Genomic DNA, 15,067 nt, shown 5'->3' on the forward strand with positions numbered 1-15,067 from the left:
AAATACATGGCTGAATCCTTCAGGTTTCAATCCTTCATTTATTCATTTATCATCTAATCAGAGAATATTGCCTGAATATTTGCTACCCGCCAGTCATTGTGCTAGATGCTGGGGAGAGTCAGTGCTGCCAAGCAATATACGGTCAACATAATTTGTTTAATTTTGCATTTCATAGCCCTTCACTGAGATTTTTAAAAAATAGTTTAATAAAATGTAATAAATATCTGTTGGGAAAAATAAAGATAGAAAATTATATGAAGTAAAAAGTAAAAGTGTCTCCTCCCCGGTTTCCCTAGAGTTAGATTTGTTGGTAATTTGAATAATATTTTTTGTCTCAATATACTTTCTATATATTTACAAAATTCCAGAAATTTTTACACAAATGGGTCAATATTATACAAAATTGTCTGGAAACATTTTTATTTACCAATGTTTTACAGGCTTTTTGTACTAGCAGACTGTGATTTTCTTTATTATTTTTAATGGTAGGCAATATGCCTTTGGGTGAATGTACTGAAATTTATTAAACCTGTCCCCTATAGAAGACAACTCAGGTTTATTTTGCCCCTGTTGCTGTTGTTCTTTTCTTTTCTTTTCTTTTTTTTTTTTGTTTCTTTCAACTTGCAAGCAATACCACAATGAACTTCCTTGCACACTTATCTTTATACACATGCCTAAAATTGTAGAATTGTTGGGTAACACACGTATTTTAAAGTTTGACAAAAATTGTCCTCCAAAAATTTGCATTGATATTATTGGTGTATGAAAATTCTTATTTTTCTGTAGGCTCTCCAATATAATTTTATATAGCTAATTAATAATTTGATATTTTCAAACTAATATACAGTTTTAAAATATTTGTCATTGTCTTAGTCCATTTCGCTACTATAACAGAGTACCCGAGACTGAGGAATTTATAAATAAAAGAAATTTATTTCTTGCAGTTCTGGAGGCTGGGAAGTCCAAGATCTATGTACCAGAAGGTTTGGTGTCTGGTGAAGGCCCAACCCTCACAGATGGTGCTGTCCATGTATCCTGGGATGGCAGAAGGGACTGGAGGGCAAAAGGACCAGGTCATTTTTACCTCCCTGTACGTCTTAACTTTAGTTCATCTCCCTGAAAGCTATTACATTTAAACATCATTTACACATTGTTCTAAGAAAATAAGCACTTATCTCTATTTCTTGATTTATTCATTTTTAATAATATCCATTCTAGTTACAGAAGAGTAAGAATTTAAATCATTCACGTGTCCTTTTCCTCCCCACATTCCTATTAATTTTTTAAAAAATAATCAAGTAATTCAATATTTTATTAACTTTTATTTCTTAAGCTATTTATATTAGGCACTGTCTTTTAATTCCCAATATGTAGGAAGAAGTAATTAACTGCCCTCTAAATTCATCCATCTAGCAATACTTTTATTCTCTCGAAGTCCTTTTTGAACCTAAGGGTTCTGTGCTTTCCCTTACATGGATCTTGAAAATTGAAAGCCAATAAATAGAAATTGTAATATTTTAATTTCAAACTATTGTTTGAGATGAGCTAATTAAACCTGATGATTTGGGAATGTAATACGATGTCGTAAATCTATGCCACACAAATGAGAATGTTACAAGTCTCAACTTCGAAAAATTCTCTTTTTGTTCATTTTATTTGTGTAACCTTCAAGTACAGCTTTTTTTTTTCTTCCTCCTAGAGTTTCTAATTGCCTTTCTTTTGTCTGATTAAATAATAGCTTATAATTATATTTTTCTTATCACCTTCTCCACTCTTCTCTTCCTGAAATTTATCAATGGAGAATTGTGGTATATTCAGGTTTTCTACATCTTCTATAGTCTTTCTTGATACATTAAATTTTAAAAATGATTTCACCCATATCTTCAATTTATGTGAATACAGTAATTCCTCATATATCCTCTGTGTCTTTGGTTATGCTTTCTTTCACAATTTTACTTTTGTGTAATTATTTCATTTCTTTCTTGAGCAAACTAGTATTTATTATTCATGTCCTGAATTTATTTTTCCAGTCTATTTGTTCCTATTTTCTCATTCCTTCATTTCTTGTTTTGTCTTTATTGTCTCTTTCATTTTTCTTGAGCTCTTACTGTTGTTATGTTTCTAACTTCTAGAGATAATATGAGGTTTTCTATATATAAGTAGTATCTGTGATATTGTGATATAATAAGAAATATATATTTGGTCTCTGCCTCTAGTATATGGCACAGTATTCTTAAAACTCTTGTAATTTCCTGAGTGATAGGAGTGCTAGGTGCATCTTTGGTTCTAATAGTTGATCTTTGACCCTGGTTCCTGACATAGAGCTCCTAATCCCTTGGAATTTCCTGGGCGATAGGAGTGTCTCTTGTTTCAATGAGGCAATTTTTGGTGGTCTTTGGGGTGAGAGTTGGTCACCAGAAAGACCAAGCCGTGACCGGAAGTTTCACCACCACCCACCATCCTCCATGAAGGGGAGAGAGGCTGGAGGTTGGATTAATAATTGATCATGCCTACGTAATGAAGCTGCCACAAAGATCTCTGAACTACAGGGTTTGGCAAATTCCCAGGCTGATGAACACAAGGAGGTGCTGGGCAAATGGTGTGTCCTGGAGCAGACATGGAATCTCCACACCCCTTCCCCCATACCTTGCCCTATGTATCTCTTCCATCTGACTGTTCATCTGTATCCTTTGCAATATCCTTTGTAATAAAAGTAGAAATGTGTTTCCTTGAGTTCTGGTGAGCCACCCTAGCAAATTACAAAACCCAAGGAGTGGGTTGTGGGAACGCTGAATTATAGCTGGCTGACCAGAAGCACAGGTCACAACCTGGAACTGGCTGTTGGCCTCTGAAGTGGGAGCAGTTTTGTGAGATTTGTGGGACTAAGCCTGTTGTATTAGTCTGTTCTCACACTGCTCATAAAGACATACCTGAGACTGGGTAATTTATAAGCGAAAGAGGTTTCACTGACTCACAGTTCAGCATGGCTGGGAAGCCTCAGGAAGCTTACAATCATTGCAGAAGGGGAAGCAAACACTTTCTTCTTTACGTGGAGGCAGCAAGGAGAAGTGCTGAGCAAAAGGGAGGAAAGCCCCTTAAAAACCGTCAGATCTCATGAGAACTCACTTACTATCATGAGAACAGCAGCATGGGGTAATCTATTTATTCCTATTTTCTCATTCCTACGCAGTGCTTCCCATGACAGTTGGGGATTATGGGAACTACATTCAAGATGAGATTTGGGTGGGGACATAGCCAAACCATATCACCTGTGGAATCTAATGCCAGGTAAATAGCATCGGAGTTGAGTTAAATTGTAGGACACCCAGCTGGGGTCCAGCTGGAGAGTTGCTTGGTGTGTGGGGGAAACTCCCTGCTCTCCTCGTGTGACACCTGTTAGAAGTGTTCTATGTTGAAAGGTGTGCTTTCTGATATCAGAAAGGTGGGTGTGAGAGTGGGAGAAACAGTTTGGTTTTTCCTATCTCTTGGCAGTAACCAATATTGATCTCCAGACCTATGAGAAAAAACAAAAATACACAGGAAATTCTATGTAGCATGACAGAGTTTTTTAAAGTATGTTTTTTTTGATACAAGATCTCACTCTGTCACCCAGGCTGAAATGCAGTGGTGCCATCATAGTTCTCTGTAACCTCAAATTCCTAGGCTCAAGCAATTCTCCCACATCAGCCTCCTGAGTAGCTGAGACTGCAGGTGCACGCCACCATGCCCAGCTGATTTTTAGGTGTTTTTTTTTTTTTTTTTTTTTTTTTTTTTTGTAGAGACAGGGTCTCATTAAGTTGCCCAGGCTGGTTCAGCAGGAAACATTAATCATTTATGGGTACAACAAATACATTGCACCCCAAACACCTTTCGCACTGGAACAGGAGGGATATTGAAAGGATCGCATTCAGGAACTCTCCCTCTGCAATGTGCTGTCCTATAAGCTAACCCTTGCCTTTCCCCTTCTGCTCTCACTCCTCTGATTTGCTGCCTGTGATTTGAAAATTGATTATTATAATTGTTCATTATTTTTCTTCATGAGAGCAACCCCAAAATATTATTTTGGAAATCATTCATGGCTTTGGATTAAGCCTTAATCTCTTATCAACTCTATCAGGATTTTATCAAGAAACATACAGGATAGTAAAAATAGGCAATACAAAGAGAATTTGATAAAGAGAGTTATTTACAAAGGTATGGGTAGCGTGTCACAAAATGACAAAGAATAGTTCAGAAGCTTGAGCTAATGGTCATACTGCTACTATCTCCAGGCCTGAAGGGGTGAGGCAAGGCAGAGGTTACTAGGACCTGAGACAGAGAGTACTATGTGGAGAGGGTCAGCTGACAGGAATTGTGCTCTCAGATTCAGTGGATCAGCCAGCCAGGCTTGGCCCTGCAGGGAAGGAGCCAGTGGAATAAATACCCTAATTTACTCTCCTCTTCAGGCTTCTGTCTGTACTTCCCATGGTCTGACACTGATGAAAAGCAAGAGAGCAATAGTGCTATTGACATAATCTGTGAGTTAAATGTTATTTATTTATTTATTTATTTATTTTTGAGATGGAGTCTCACCCTTTCGCCCAGGCTGGAGTACAATGGCGCAATCTCAACTCACTGCAACCTCCGCCTCCTGGGTTCAAACGATTCTCTTGCCTCAGCCTCCCAAGTAGCTGGGATTACAGGCACTTGCTACCAGGCCCAGCTAATTTTTGTAGTTTTAGTAGAGATGGGATTTCACCATATTGGCCAGGCTGGTCTCGAACTCCTGACCTCCTGATCTGCCCACCTCAGCCTCCCAAAGTGACGAGTAAAATCTTATGGGGCAGAGAACAAGTTGGAGAAAGAAAGGGCAAACGAAGATACTCAGTATACCTTCCCAGGGATCACTCATTTTAATCCTGCTCAGTCTCCAAAATTCACCCACTCGACTTGTCTGCAGTAACCGTGTGGAGTTCTCTTACCACTTAAATTCTAATAATTACCTTCTTCGTGAAAAAATGTTTGGTGACAAGTTCAATTTTTTTAATAGGTATACAGCTATTCAGATTTTCTATTTCTTCTTTTGTCTGCTTGGTTAAGTTGTTTTCAAGAAACTTACCTATTTCATCTAAGTCATCCAACTTATTCCACAGGGTTGTTTATAACATCCTTTTATTATACTTTTTATTATGTGCAGGATCTGTGGTGATACATTCTCTCTCATTTCTGTTATTGGAAAGGTGTGCTTTTTTCTTTTACCTTGATCAGTCTTGGCTAGATGTTTGTCAATTTTATTAATAGCTTTGAAGAACCAACTGTTGGTTTTGTTCATTTTCTCTATTATTTGTTTTCTGTTTCCTCAATATCTTATCTTTACAATTTCCTTTTTTCTACTTAATGTGCTCTTCTTTATCTAGCTTCTAAATGTGGGAACTTAGATCGTTACTTAAAACCCTTTCTTCTTTCCTAATATAAGCATTCAAAAGCCATAAATTTCCCTCTAACTGTTGGCTGCACAACACACATTTTTATGTATTGCATTTTCACTGCTTTTTAGTTTGAAATATTTTCTAATTTGTCTTGTGATTTCTTCTTTGGCTTGTGGGTTGGGTATAAATGTCTTGTTTAATTTCCAAATATTTGGGGATTCAGTAGAAATCTAATTTATATTGATTTCTGATTTAATTTTCAAGATTTCAATTATTTGAAATTTATTGAACATTATATTTTAATGGAGCAGCAATTTTTATCTTGGTAAATGTTACATATGTTCTTGAGAAGACTATTCTTCTCTGTTAAGTGCAATATTCTATACACATCAGTTAGTTAAAGGAGATTGATAGTATTGTTAACAGTTTCTATATCTTTACTGATTTTTTGTCAACTTGTCCTATAAATCATTAATGGGTATTCTATAAATCAATAAGTAGGGGATGAAAATGTCCAAATATAATTGTGGATTTATCTAATTATTCCTTTAGTTGTGTTTGTTTTTGCATTATTTCTTTTGAAGCTCTCTTATTAGGTGCATGAACATTTAAAATTGTTGTTTTCTTGATTGACTCCATTATCATTCTATTTCCCTCTTTATTGCAATAGTAAGTACTATAGCTACACCATCATTCTTATACTTATTGTTTGCATGTTATAACCTTTCTTCATCCTGCTACTTTCAAGGTATCTGTATCTTTATGTGTAAAACTAAGCAGTTGTAGAGAGCCTATATTGAGTCTCATTTTTAAATCCAATCTAATAATCTCTGCCTTTGAAGTGTTTGCTTCATTTCCATTTTATGTAATTATTGACATAGTTGTGTTTAAGTCTAACAGCTTGCTAATTTTTCTATTTGTCTCATGTTTTTGTTCTGTTCTTCTTCTCCTTTTCAGGGGGACTTTTAGGGCCTATTGAAATAGGTATTTTAGTATCCTGTCCTATCTCCTCTATTGACTTTTTAGCTAAAACTTCTTGCATTTGTTTATTTAGTGGCTACACTAGGATTTAAAATATGCATGCTTAACTTACTCCTTTCTACTTGGAGATACTGTTGTAGTACTTCAAATAAACATGAGAAAGTTATATATAATTTAACTTTAGGACTGGAGTTAATTCCATCCTTTAGTTAATGTTACCATGTATTTGCTTTTAAGTACATTGTAACCCTCCAATTAAAATGTTTATTTTTTTGCTTTAAGGAACCAATTTTCTTTTTAAAATATCAAGAGAAAAAAAGGTATTTTATATTTATAATTACTGGGGTTTCTTTTGTTTTTTTTGTTTGGTTTTTTACCTTTCTGTAAGTTTGGGTTTTTTAAAAAAAAATTGTTTAAAAAAATTTTTGTGGGTACATATTAGGTATATATGTTTATAGGGTACATGAGATACTTTGATAGAGGCAAGCAATAAGTAATAATAGCATTGTGGAAAATAGGGTATCCATCCTCTCAAGCATTTATCCTTTGTGCTACAAACAATACAGTTACACTTTTTCAGTTATTTTAAGATGGATGATTAAATTATTATTGACTGTAGTCACCCTGTTGTGCTATCAAATACTAGGTCTTATTCATTCTTTCTAACTATATATTTTTTGGTACTCATTAACTATCTCCACTCTGCCTCCTTCCCCCAACCTTCCCAGCCTCTGGTAACCATCCTCCTACTCTCTGTCTGCATGAGTTCAATTGTTTTGAGTTTTAGCAACCACAAATAAGTGAGAACATGTGAAGTTTGTCTTTCCGTGCTTGCCTTATTTCACTTAACATAATGATCTCCAGTTCCATCCATATTATTGCAAATGACTAGATCTCATTCTTTTTTATGGCTGAATAGTACTCCATTTGTATATGTACCACATTTTCTTTAATCATCTGTTGGTGGACATTTAGGTTGCTTGTAAATCTTGGCTATTCTGAACAGTGCTGCAACAAACTTGGGAGTGCAGATATCTCTTTGATATACTGATTTCCTTTCTTTTGGGTATATACCCAGCAGTGGGATTGCTGAATCATATTGGTAACCCTATTTTTAGTTTTTTGAGGAACCCCAATCTGTTCTGTATAGTGGTTGTACTAATTTACATTCTCACCAACAGTGCACAAGGGTTCTGTTTTCTCCATAACCTTGCTAGCATTTATTGCCTGTCTTTTGAATAAAAACACATTTTAACTGGGGTGAGATTGTATGTCTTTGTAGTTTTTATTTGCTTTTCTCTGATAAACATCAGCGATGCTAAGCACCTTTTCATATGCCTGTTTGCCATTCATGTATCTTCTTTTGAGAAATATCTATTCAAATCTTTTGCCCATGTTTAATTTGGATTATTATATTTTTTCCTGTACAGTTGTTGGAGCTCTTTATATATTCTCATTATTAATCTGTTGTCAGATGGGTAGTTTGCAAATATTTTCTTCCATTCTGTGGGTTGTCTCTTCACTTTGTTGATTGTTTCCTTCACTGTGCACAAGCTTTTTAACTTGATGTGATCCCACTTGTGCATTTTTGCTTTGGTTGCTTGTGCTTGTGGGATATTACTCAAGAAATTTTTGCCCAGACCAATGTTCTGGAGGGTATCCCTGACTTTTTCTTGTAGTAGTTTCATAGTTTGAGGTCTTAAATTTAAGTCCTTAATCCATTTTGATTTGACTTTTGTATATGATGGAGAGATAGCCATCAAGTTTCATTCTTCTGAATTTGGATATCCAGTTTTCCCAGTATCATCTATTGAAGAAACCATCATTTCTCCAGTGTATGTTGCTGGCACCTCTGTTGAAAATGAGTTCTACACTACAGTGTAGGTGCATAGATTTGTTTCTGGGTTCTCTATTCTGTTTCTTTGGTCAATATGTCTGTTCTTATGCCAATACCATACTTCGGCTAGTATAGCGCTATAGTATAATTTGAAGTCAGGCAATGTGATTCTTCCAGTTTTGTTCTTCTTTTCCTCAGGATAGTTTTGGCGATTCTCAATTTTTTGTGGTTCCATATAAATTTCAAGATTGTTTTTTCTGTTTCTGTGAAGAATGTCATGGATATTTTGATAGAGAATGCATTGCATCTGTAGATTGCTTTGGGTAGTAGGACATTTTAACAACATTGATTCTTCCAATCCACGAACATGGAATATCTTTCCGTTTTTTGGTGTCCCCCTCAATTTCTTTCATCAGTGCTTCATAGTTTTCACTGTATAGATCTTTCACTTCTTGGGCTATGTTAATTTCTAGACATTTAATTTTATTTATAGCTATTGTAAATGAGATTATGTTTTTGAGTTGTTTTTCACATTGTTCACTGTTGGCATATAGACATGCTGCTGATTTTCATATGTTGATTTTATATCTGCAACTTTACTGAATTTGTTTCTCAGTTCTAATAGTTTTTTAGGGGAGTCTAAGTTTTTCCATATGTAAGATCATGTCATCTGCAAACAAGGATAATTTGACTTCTTCCTTTCCAATGTGGTTGCCCCGTATATCTTTCTCTTGTCTGATTGCTCTAGCTAGGACTTCCAGAACTATGTTGAACAGGAGTGGTGAGAGAGGGCATCCTTGTCTCATGCTGGTTTTCAAGGGGAATGCTTCCAGCTTTTGCCCATTCGGTATAATGTTGGATATGGGTTTTCATAGATGGCTCTTATCTTGAAGTATGTCTCTTCAGTGCCTAGTTTGCTGAGAGTTTTTAACATGAAGTGATGTTGAATTTTATCAGAAGTCTTTTCTGTACACATTGAAATGATCATGTGGCTTTTGTTTTTAGTTCTGTTTAAGTGATGAATCACATTTGTTGATTTGCATATATTGAATCAACCTCACATCCCAAGGGGAAAGCCTGTTTGATTGTGCTGGATGAGCTTTTTGATGTACTGCTGGATTCAGTTTGCTAGTATTTTATGAAGGATTTTTGTATCTATGTTCATCAAGAATATTGGCTTGAAGTTTCCTTTATTTTGCTGTGTCTAAACTGATTAATTAAAAATAAATGGATTTCCTATAATCCCAGCACTTTGGAAGGCCGAGGCGGGTGGATCACGAGGTCAGGAGATCAAGGTCATCCTGGCTAACATGGTGAAACCCCGTCTCTACTAAAAACACAAAAAAATAACCAGGCGTGGTGGCGGGCACCTGTAATCCCAGCTACTCGGGAGGCTGAGGCAGGAGAATGGCATGAACCTAGGAGGCAGAGCTTGCAGTGAGCCGAGATCGTGCCACTGCACTCCAGCCTGGGCGACAGAGCAAGACTCCATCTCAAAAAAAAAAAAAAAAAAAAAAAAAAAAAAAAAAGATAAATAAAAATAATACCAATAAACGGATTAATAGCAGTGTTTTAAGACAAAACTGTAACCTATATGACTAAAAGTTTTATATGTTTACTTAGTATTTCTCTTACAGGTAGTTTAGATTTTTCATTTCTTAATAGCAGAATTGCATGATTTTTCCCAAAAATCAGTTTTCATTTTGATTGATATCTATATTGTGTATTTGCTTTATTTACTTGGTTTTATTTATGTCTTAAGAAATAGCAAATTTCTTAAAAGTTTGGATTATAAACTTCTGTGACCTCTTCTCTTCCTTTTGTTCAAGAGGAATACCCGACACTGTGTCTTTACAGCCAGTATCTATGTAGTAAGGGAAGTAAGGAAGTAAGTATGTAGTAAGGGAAGTGTGATCCTGCAGGGCTTCAGCATTTCGGTCCTAAACCAAGATTGTCTGGATGTGAATCTTACTTCTGGCACTTAGCAACTGTGAAATCTTGATCAATTTTTCTATTTTCTTTAAGCCTCATCCATAAAATAAGGATAATCATTATTCTGTCTCCCAGTAGGTGTTTTAAAAGATGGTCTTAATCCATACAAAAGCACTCGACTTAATGTCTGGTACGTAGAATGTATTAATAATATCCGGTCCTTAAAATACTGTATTGATTTATTATATAGAAAAGGAAATATAAAGAGGTAGCATAGGAGAATGGAAAAGAGACAGAAAGTATCTGTTCTACTTCTCACTCTGCCTCTTATTATTTGTGTGATCTCAGCTAAACCCTTTAAACTTTCCAATATGCACTATCTTGTAAAATGAGCAGAAAAGGTCATCCTTGGCTGCTTCACAGTTTTGTGCAAGAATCAATCAGGCTAGGATTTTATACCTTATATAATAATAATAAAAACAAAACTTTACACAAAAAGGGGAATGCAAACAATTTAATAAAACAATGGAGCTGTGAGCAGTGGCTCACACCTGTAATCCCAGCACTTCAGGAGGCCAAGGTGGGTGCATCACCTGAGGTTGAAAGTTTGAGAAGAGCCTGACCAACATAAACCCTGTCTCTACTAAAAATACAAAATTAGCTGGTCTTGGTGGCACATGTCTGTAATCCCAGCTACTCGGGAGGGTGAGGCAGGAGAATCGCTTGAAGCCAGGAGGCAGAGATTGTGGTGAGCTGAGATCACACCATTGCACTCCAGCCTGGGCAACAAGAGGGAAACTCCGTCTCAAAAATAATAACAATAATAAGACAATGATTTGATAAATTCAATGGGTCAATCCTAATTTTTCTCTACCAGATAGAGTCACTCTACTGTTAAAAAAAAAAAAAAAGTTTATTTCCTCAGCTTTGTCCTGGGATGGTTCCCCTGTGAGCTGCCATAGTTTCTTCTGGGTGAACCACTGCTTTGTGAGGAAAGATATACTTAGTCTTGTCTGAAATTTAATGAGGATTTACATATTTCTTTAGAAAAATTATAAAAAAGAATAAGTCACACATTTCAAATACGGATACAACACATATGCTTCATATGCACGTGGCACACGTATGAGCATAAATGTGTGTTTCTGTTTAATGAACAACATACTTGAAAAAGCAAAATGTAGTTATAAAGCCCAAATTGTGGAAATTTAAAGTAAGGGCTGGACTCCGATGACATTCTTAATTGCTCAAAGTTCTTTCCGGATCCTGCCAGATGTTATGACCTCTTGCCAAAGGAATCTTGATTTTTCCAGACATGTGTATGGTGTAGATATTTTGTCTCTTTCTCTAGGAAGAAGCGTTCTTGGGATGATAGTTCCAGAGGGAGAACGGGGGCACCGCTCAGTACCTGCTCTGCTCTGTGGCATCCAGTCAGGTGGTAGAAACCACACTAGTAATTTGAAGAAGGAAATTTAATATAAAGAGTTGTTAACTAGGTGAACAGTTGAGTTCAAAAAGGAATATAGAGATTTCTATGGTTTAGTTGGGGTAGCAACTATAGAAAGTAATCACTATCCCTAGGGTTTAGGGAAAAATAAGGGAGGCAGAAAGGGTGGGTGAAATTTTAAAAGGGTAAACGGACTGCTGTTTTTAGCATAGGAGTTGTCTGTGTGGCAATTGCTATGAAATATGACATTCCTGAGGCCATTTTATGTCTGGGAGTTTCTGGAATACCACCTGAAATTACTACTTTAGGAGGAAATAAGATATTTTCCCTCAAAATGTTTTTTTTTTCCCTAAATCTAAGCAATGAAAACAATTATCAGAACTACAAACTGCGTGCCACAGAGTTTCACTTACCACATAATGAATTCATGGATTCCCAACTCCCCAGTATTCACTGACTTGAATGTAGAAAGTTCTAGGCTGTGTCCTCTGCGAGATATAATGAGGTGAATTCCTTTAACTTGGTATCTCTAAGAGAAAAGAAAAAAAACTTAGTCACTGTAATACAAAGTAGAATGTGGTTAAGAGTTACATAAAGATAGTAGATGCACGCAGAAGAAACGTTATGATAAGAATTTCTATTTGTCTATGGGCTTTACAGTCTTCATGGCACTTTTCATACAGTTCATCTCATTGGAATTATCAAAATAACTATGAATAGGCTGGATATTATTATCCCTATTTTACAGATGAGGAATACGAGGTTTAAAAGTGACTTCCTCCCAAATCTGACAGGTAATAATTGGCAACCCAGCCACTTGGTCTTCCTAAAGCAACTCAGTACTCTCAGAAAAGTGTTAAACTACTTATCATAAGTAAGACTCCATTTTGATTTTGAAAGACACAATCCATTTTCTCTTTCAGAGGCCCCACACTTCAAAAGTTAAATGGGGTAGGGGAACATGTTAACTAATAGAGAACCTGCACAGAAAAGCAAGTAAAGTCCCCATTGAGGTGAAACAGGAGGAAATTTTTTTTAACGGCTGAAAATGATCCCTGCAGAAGACGTGATAAAACTCTCAGGCTGGGGTGGGCACAGCTGGATCTCCCTTGCTAACTGCATGATTTCTGGCCTCCTTCCTAGAAACTCCTTGACATGTTTCTGGAAGCTCACTCACAAAGTCAGGGGAAGGTTATCTGAGACAGAGCCATTCTCATGTACTTGAAAGGATCTTCTCTTCCCCAGCCGATAGCCTGTCTCACAGCGGGTATCACAACTGCTGAGTCACTTGCTGAGCGAATAGCTCAAAGACAAGTTCCCATTGATCAGGCTGCTCAGAACAAAACCATTCCGGTCCCTCAAGAATTTAAGCCACTTGTAAGCTGCATTCTTTACATTCAGCTCATAACATAGCACTGCGTAGGTCTCCTTGCTCCATGTAACACTTTAAATTTCTGGTCATGGGCACACACGACCTTCTGCATTCTTTTCCCTTGAATAGATGCTTTTACTTTGGAGAGTTTAAGTATGTTCTTATCTAGTTCATAGTGTTACCTGCATGCAGCCAAGTCTTGTTCCTTTTAGGGAGCGGTAGTTTTTCACCTTGAACAGTTAGCCTTTTCTTTTAGTAGTGCATCTCCCCAGAGCACAAGAAGAGGCCTCAAGGAGAGGGGCTTCAGGAAATCCATGACTGTGCATTACCTCTTTTTTGTTCATCTCTCTCTCCTTCATCACATCTCACAGGTCATTTGTCCTGTTGGACCAAAACATCGCCATGGTAAGGAACTTTTCAGCCGGGGGCATGTTGGCTAAAGACAGTTGTAAGTAACTGTTACTGGCCCATGTTTTATTTCAAAGATGTCTGGGTCAGACTTATTTCACCCATCCCAAAAAGTTATTCCCTCTAATCCCATTAATGAATATGCTAGAGTAGAAGGCAAAATTCAGAGCCGACAACAAAATGTATGCAGTGGGCACAGATTAAATACTGATTCAACTGGGTTTAGATTCAATTAAGTTATCAGTTTTGAAATAGAGGTTTTCCACTGCTATGGAAAATATTTTCAATTATCAATTCTTAATGAACATACTCACTGTAACATTTCTGGGTTTTGTTTTTTTTGTTTTTTTGTTTTTTTTTTTTTTTTTTGAGGCGAAGTCTCGCTCTGTTGCCCAGGCTGGAGTGCAGTGGTGTGATCTTGGCTAACTGCAATCTCCACTTCCCAGATTCAAGTGATTCTCCTGCCTCAGCCACCCAGGTAGTTGGTACTACAGGCGTGCATCACCACACCTGGCTAAGTTTTGTACTTTTAGTAGAGATAGGGTTTTGCCATGTTGCCCAGACTGGTCTTGAACGCCTGAGCTCAAGTGATCACCCCGCCTCAGCCTCCCAAAGTGCTGGGATTACAGGTATGAGCTACTGCACCCAGACACTTTGACATTTGTTTTTTTTAATGGCACCATAGGGCTTACAGATCTTTGCATGTAGTAGATACTTACTATGTACCCATTATACATGAATGAATGGGTGAACTAATGACGAATGTAAATTCCCACGCATGAATCTGAATAAACTTATAGACATAGGATAGAGAGATGCCTTGATAGAAGCATTTCTTTTAATTATTATTTTTTAAAATACAATGTATATTTTAACTGAATACAATAAAAGTGCAGATATATTAGGTCAATACTTACAATATACACATTCTTACTGTGTGTCTCACAATATGTCAAACATTGTAATAGGTTCTGTGGGGACCTCAAAGATTAAACAGACACTAAAATTACTGTAAGGCGACTTAGATACAAATCACATAATAAAAAGGGAGGATGATCAATGATTTAAGGGGTCTGTGAGGCATCTCCTGCAGGAATTGGACATCTCTTCTCATCTTGCAAAGCTTTGGGATTCCTGTGCCCATCACAGGCAATAGCGGCAAAGCAGTTCATTTCTTCCCTCTCCAGTCACAGAAATGTCTGCTGTTAAATGAGCTGTCATTCTCCTCGAAAAACAAAAACAACCTGTTCTGCTGTGTCTATGAGAGAACTCACACTCCCTGGCCATCTTCCTGAAAAGTTGTTCTTATTACCTCATTAAATGATATGATATCCCTTTTCTGTGTAAAGTTCTTTGTCCCCTCAAGTGATATATTTCAGTGTCTACTGTCTCCCAGTCTAGGATAATGAATTTATTTTGCACTTTCAGCTTCAGTGCAGTGTAAGCAGATTAGGGTCCATCCTCACACCTAAACAGTAGGATGTAAAGCAGAGCTTTTCTGTTTTCTCTTCCACCACATATCACATGCTTTCTTAGCTCTTTGTCAATGTGATTAGGAAACCACACCGCTAATCTAGTGGGAGTGCAGGTGTTTTTTTTGATGCAATGCCAATTGATTGATGGCTAAATATTACTAAATATCCCTAAGAAAACATTACCTCATACGAGGAACAAAGTTATAA

At 36.7% G+C, this 15,067-nt stretch overlaps 1 protein-coding gene across 4 annotated transcripts in view; it reads left to right on the forward strand.

The window, feature by feature from the left end:
- Positions 1-15,067, forward strand: part of LOC115897719 (chromobox protein homolog 3-like) — a 685,812-nt gene that overhangs the window by 195,358 nt on the left and 475,387 nt on the right. For 3 of the 4 annotated variants that reach the window (XR_004057498.1, XR_004057500.1, XR_004057499.1), the window contains exon 2: positions 945-1,090. The exons of the other annotated variant lie outside the window; for it this stretch is intronic. The gene's annotated coding sequence lies outside the window, so the exon portion shown is untranslated. The remainder of the gene's footprint in view (positions 1-944; positions 1,091-15,067) is intronic. 4 annotated transcript variants of the gene reach the window in all.

Source organism: Rhinopithecus roxellana, chromosome 5 (genome assembly GCF_007565055.1).
Source record: "Rhinopithecus roxellana isolate Shanxi Qingling chromosome 5, ASM756505v1, whole genome shotgun sequence".
Lineage (NCBI taxonomy): Eukaryota > Metazoa > Chordata > Mammalia > Primates > Cercopithecidae > Rhinopithecus > Rhinopithecus roxellana.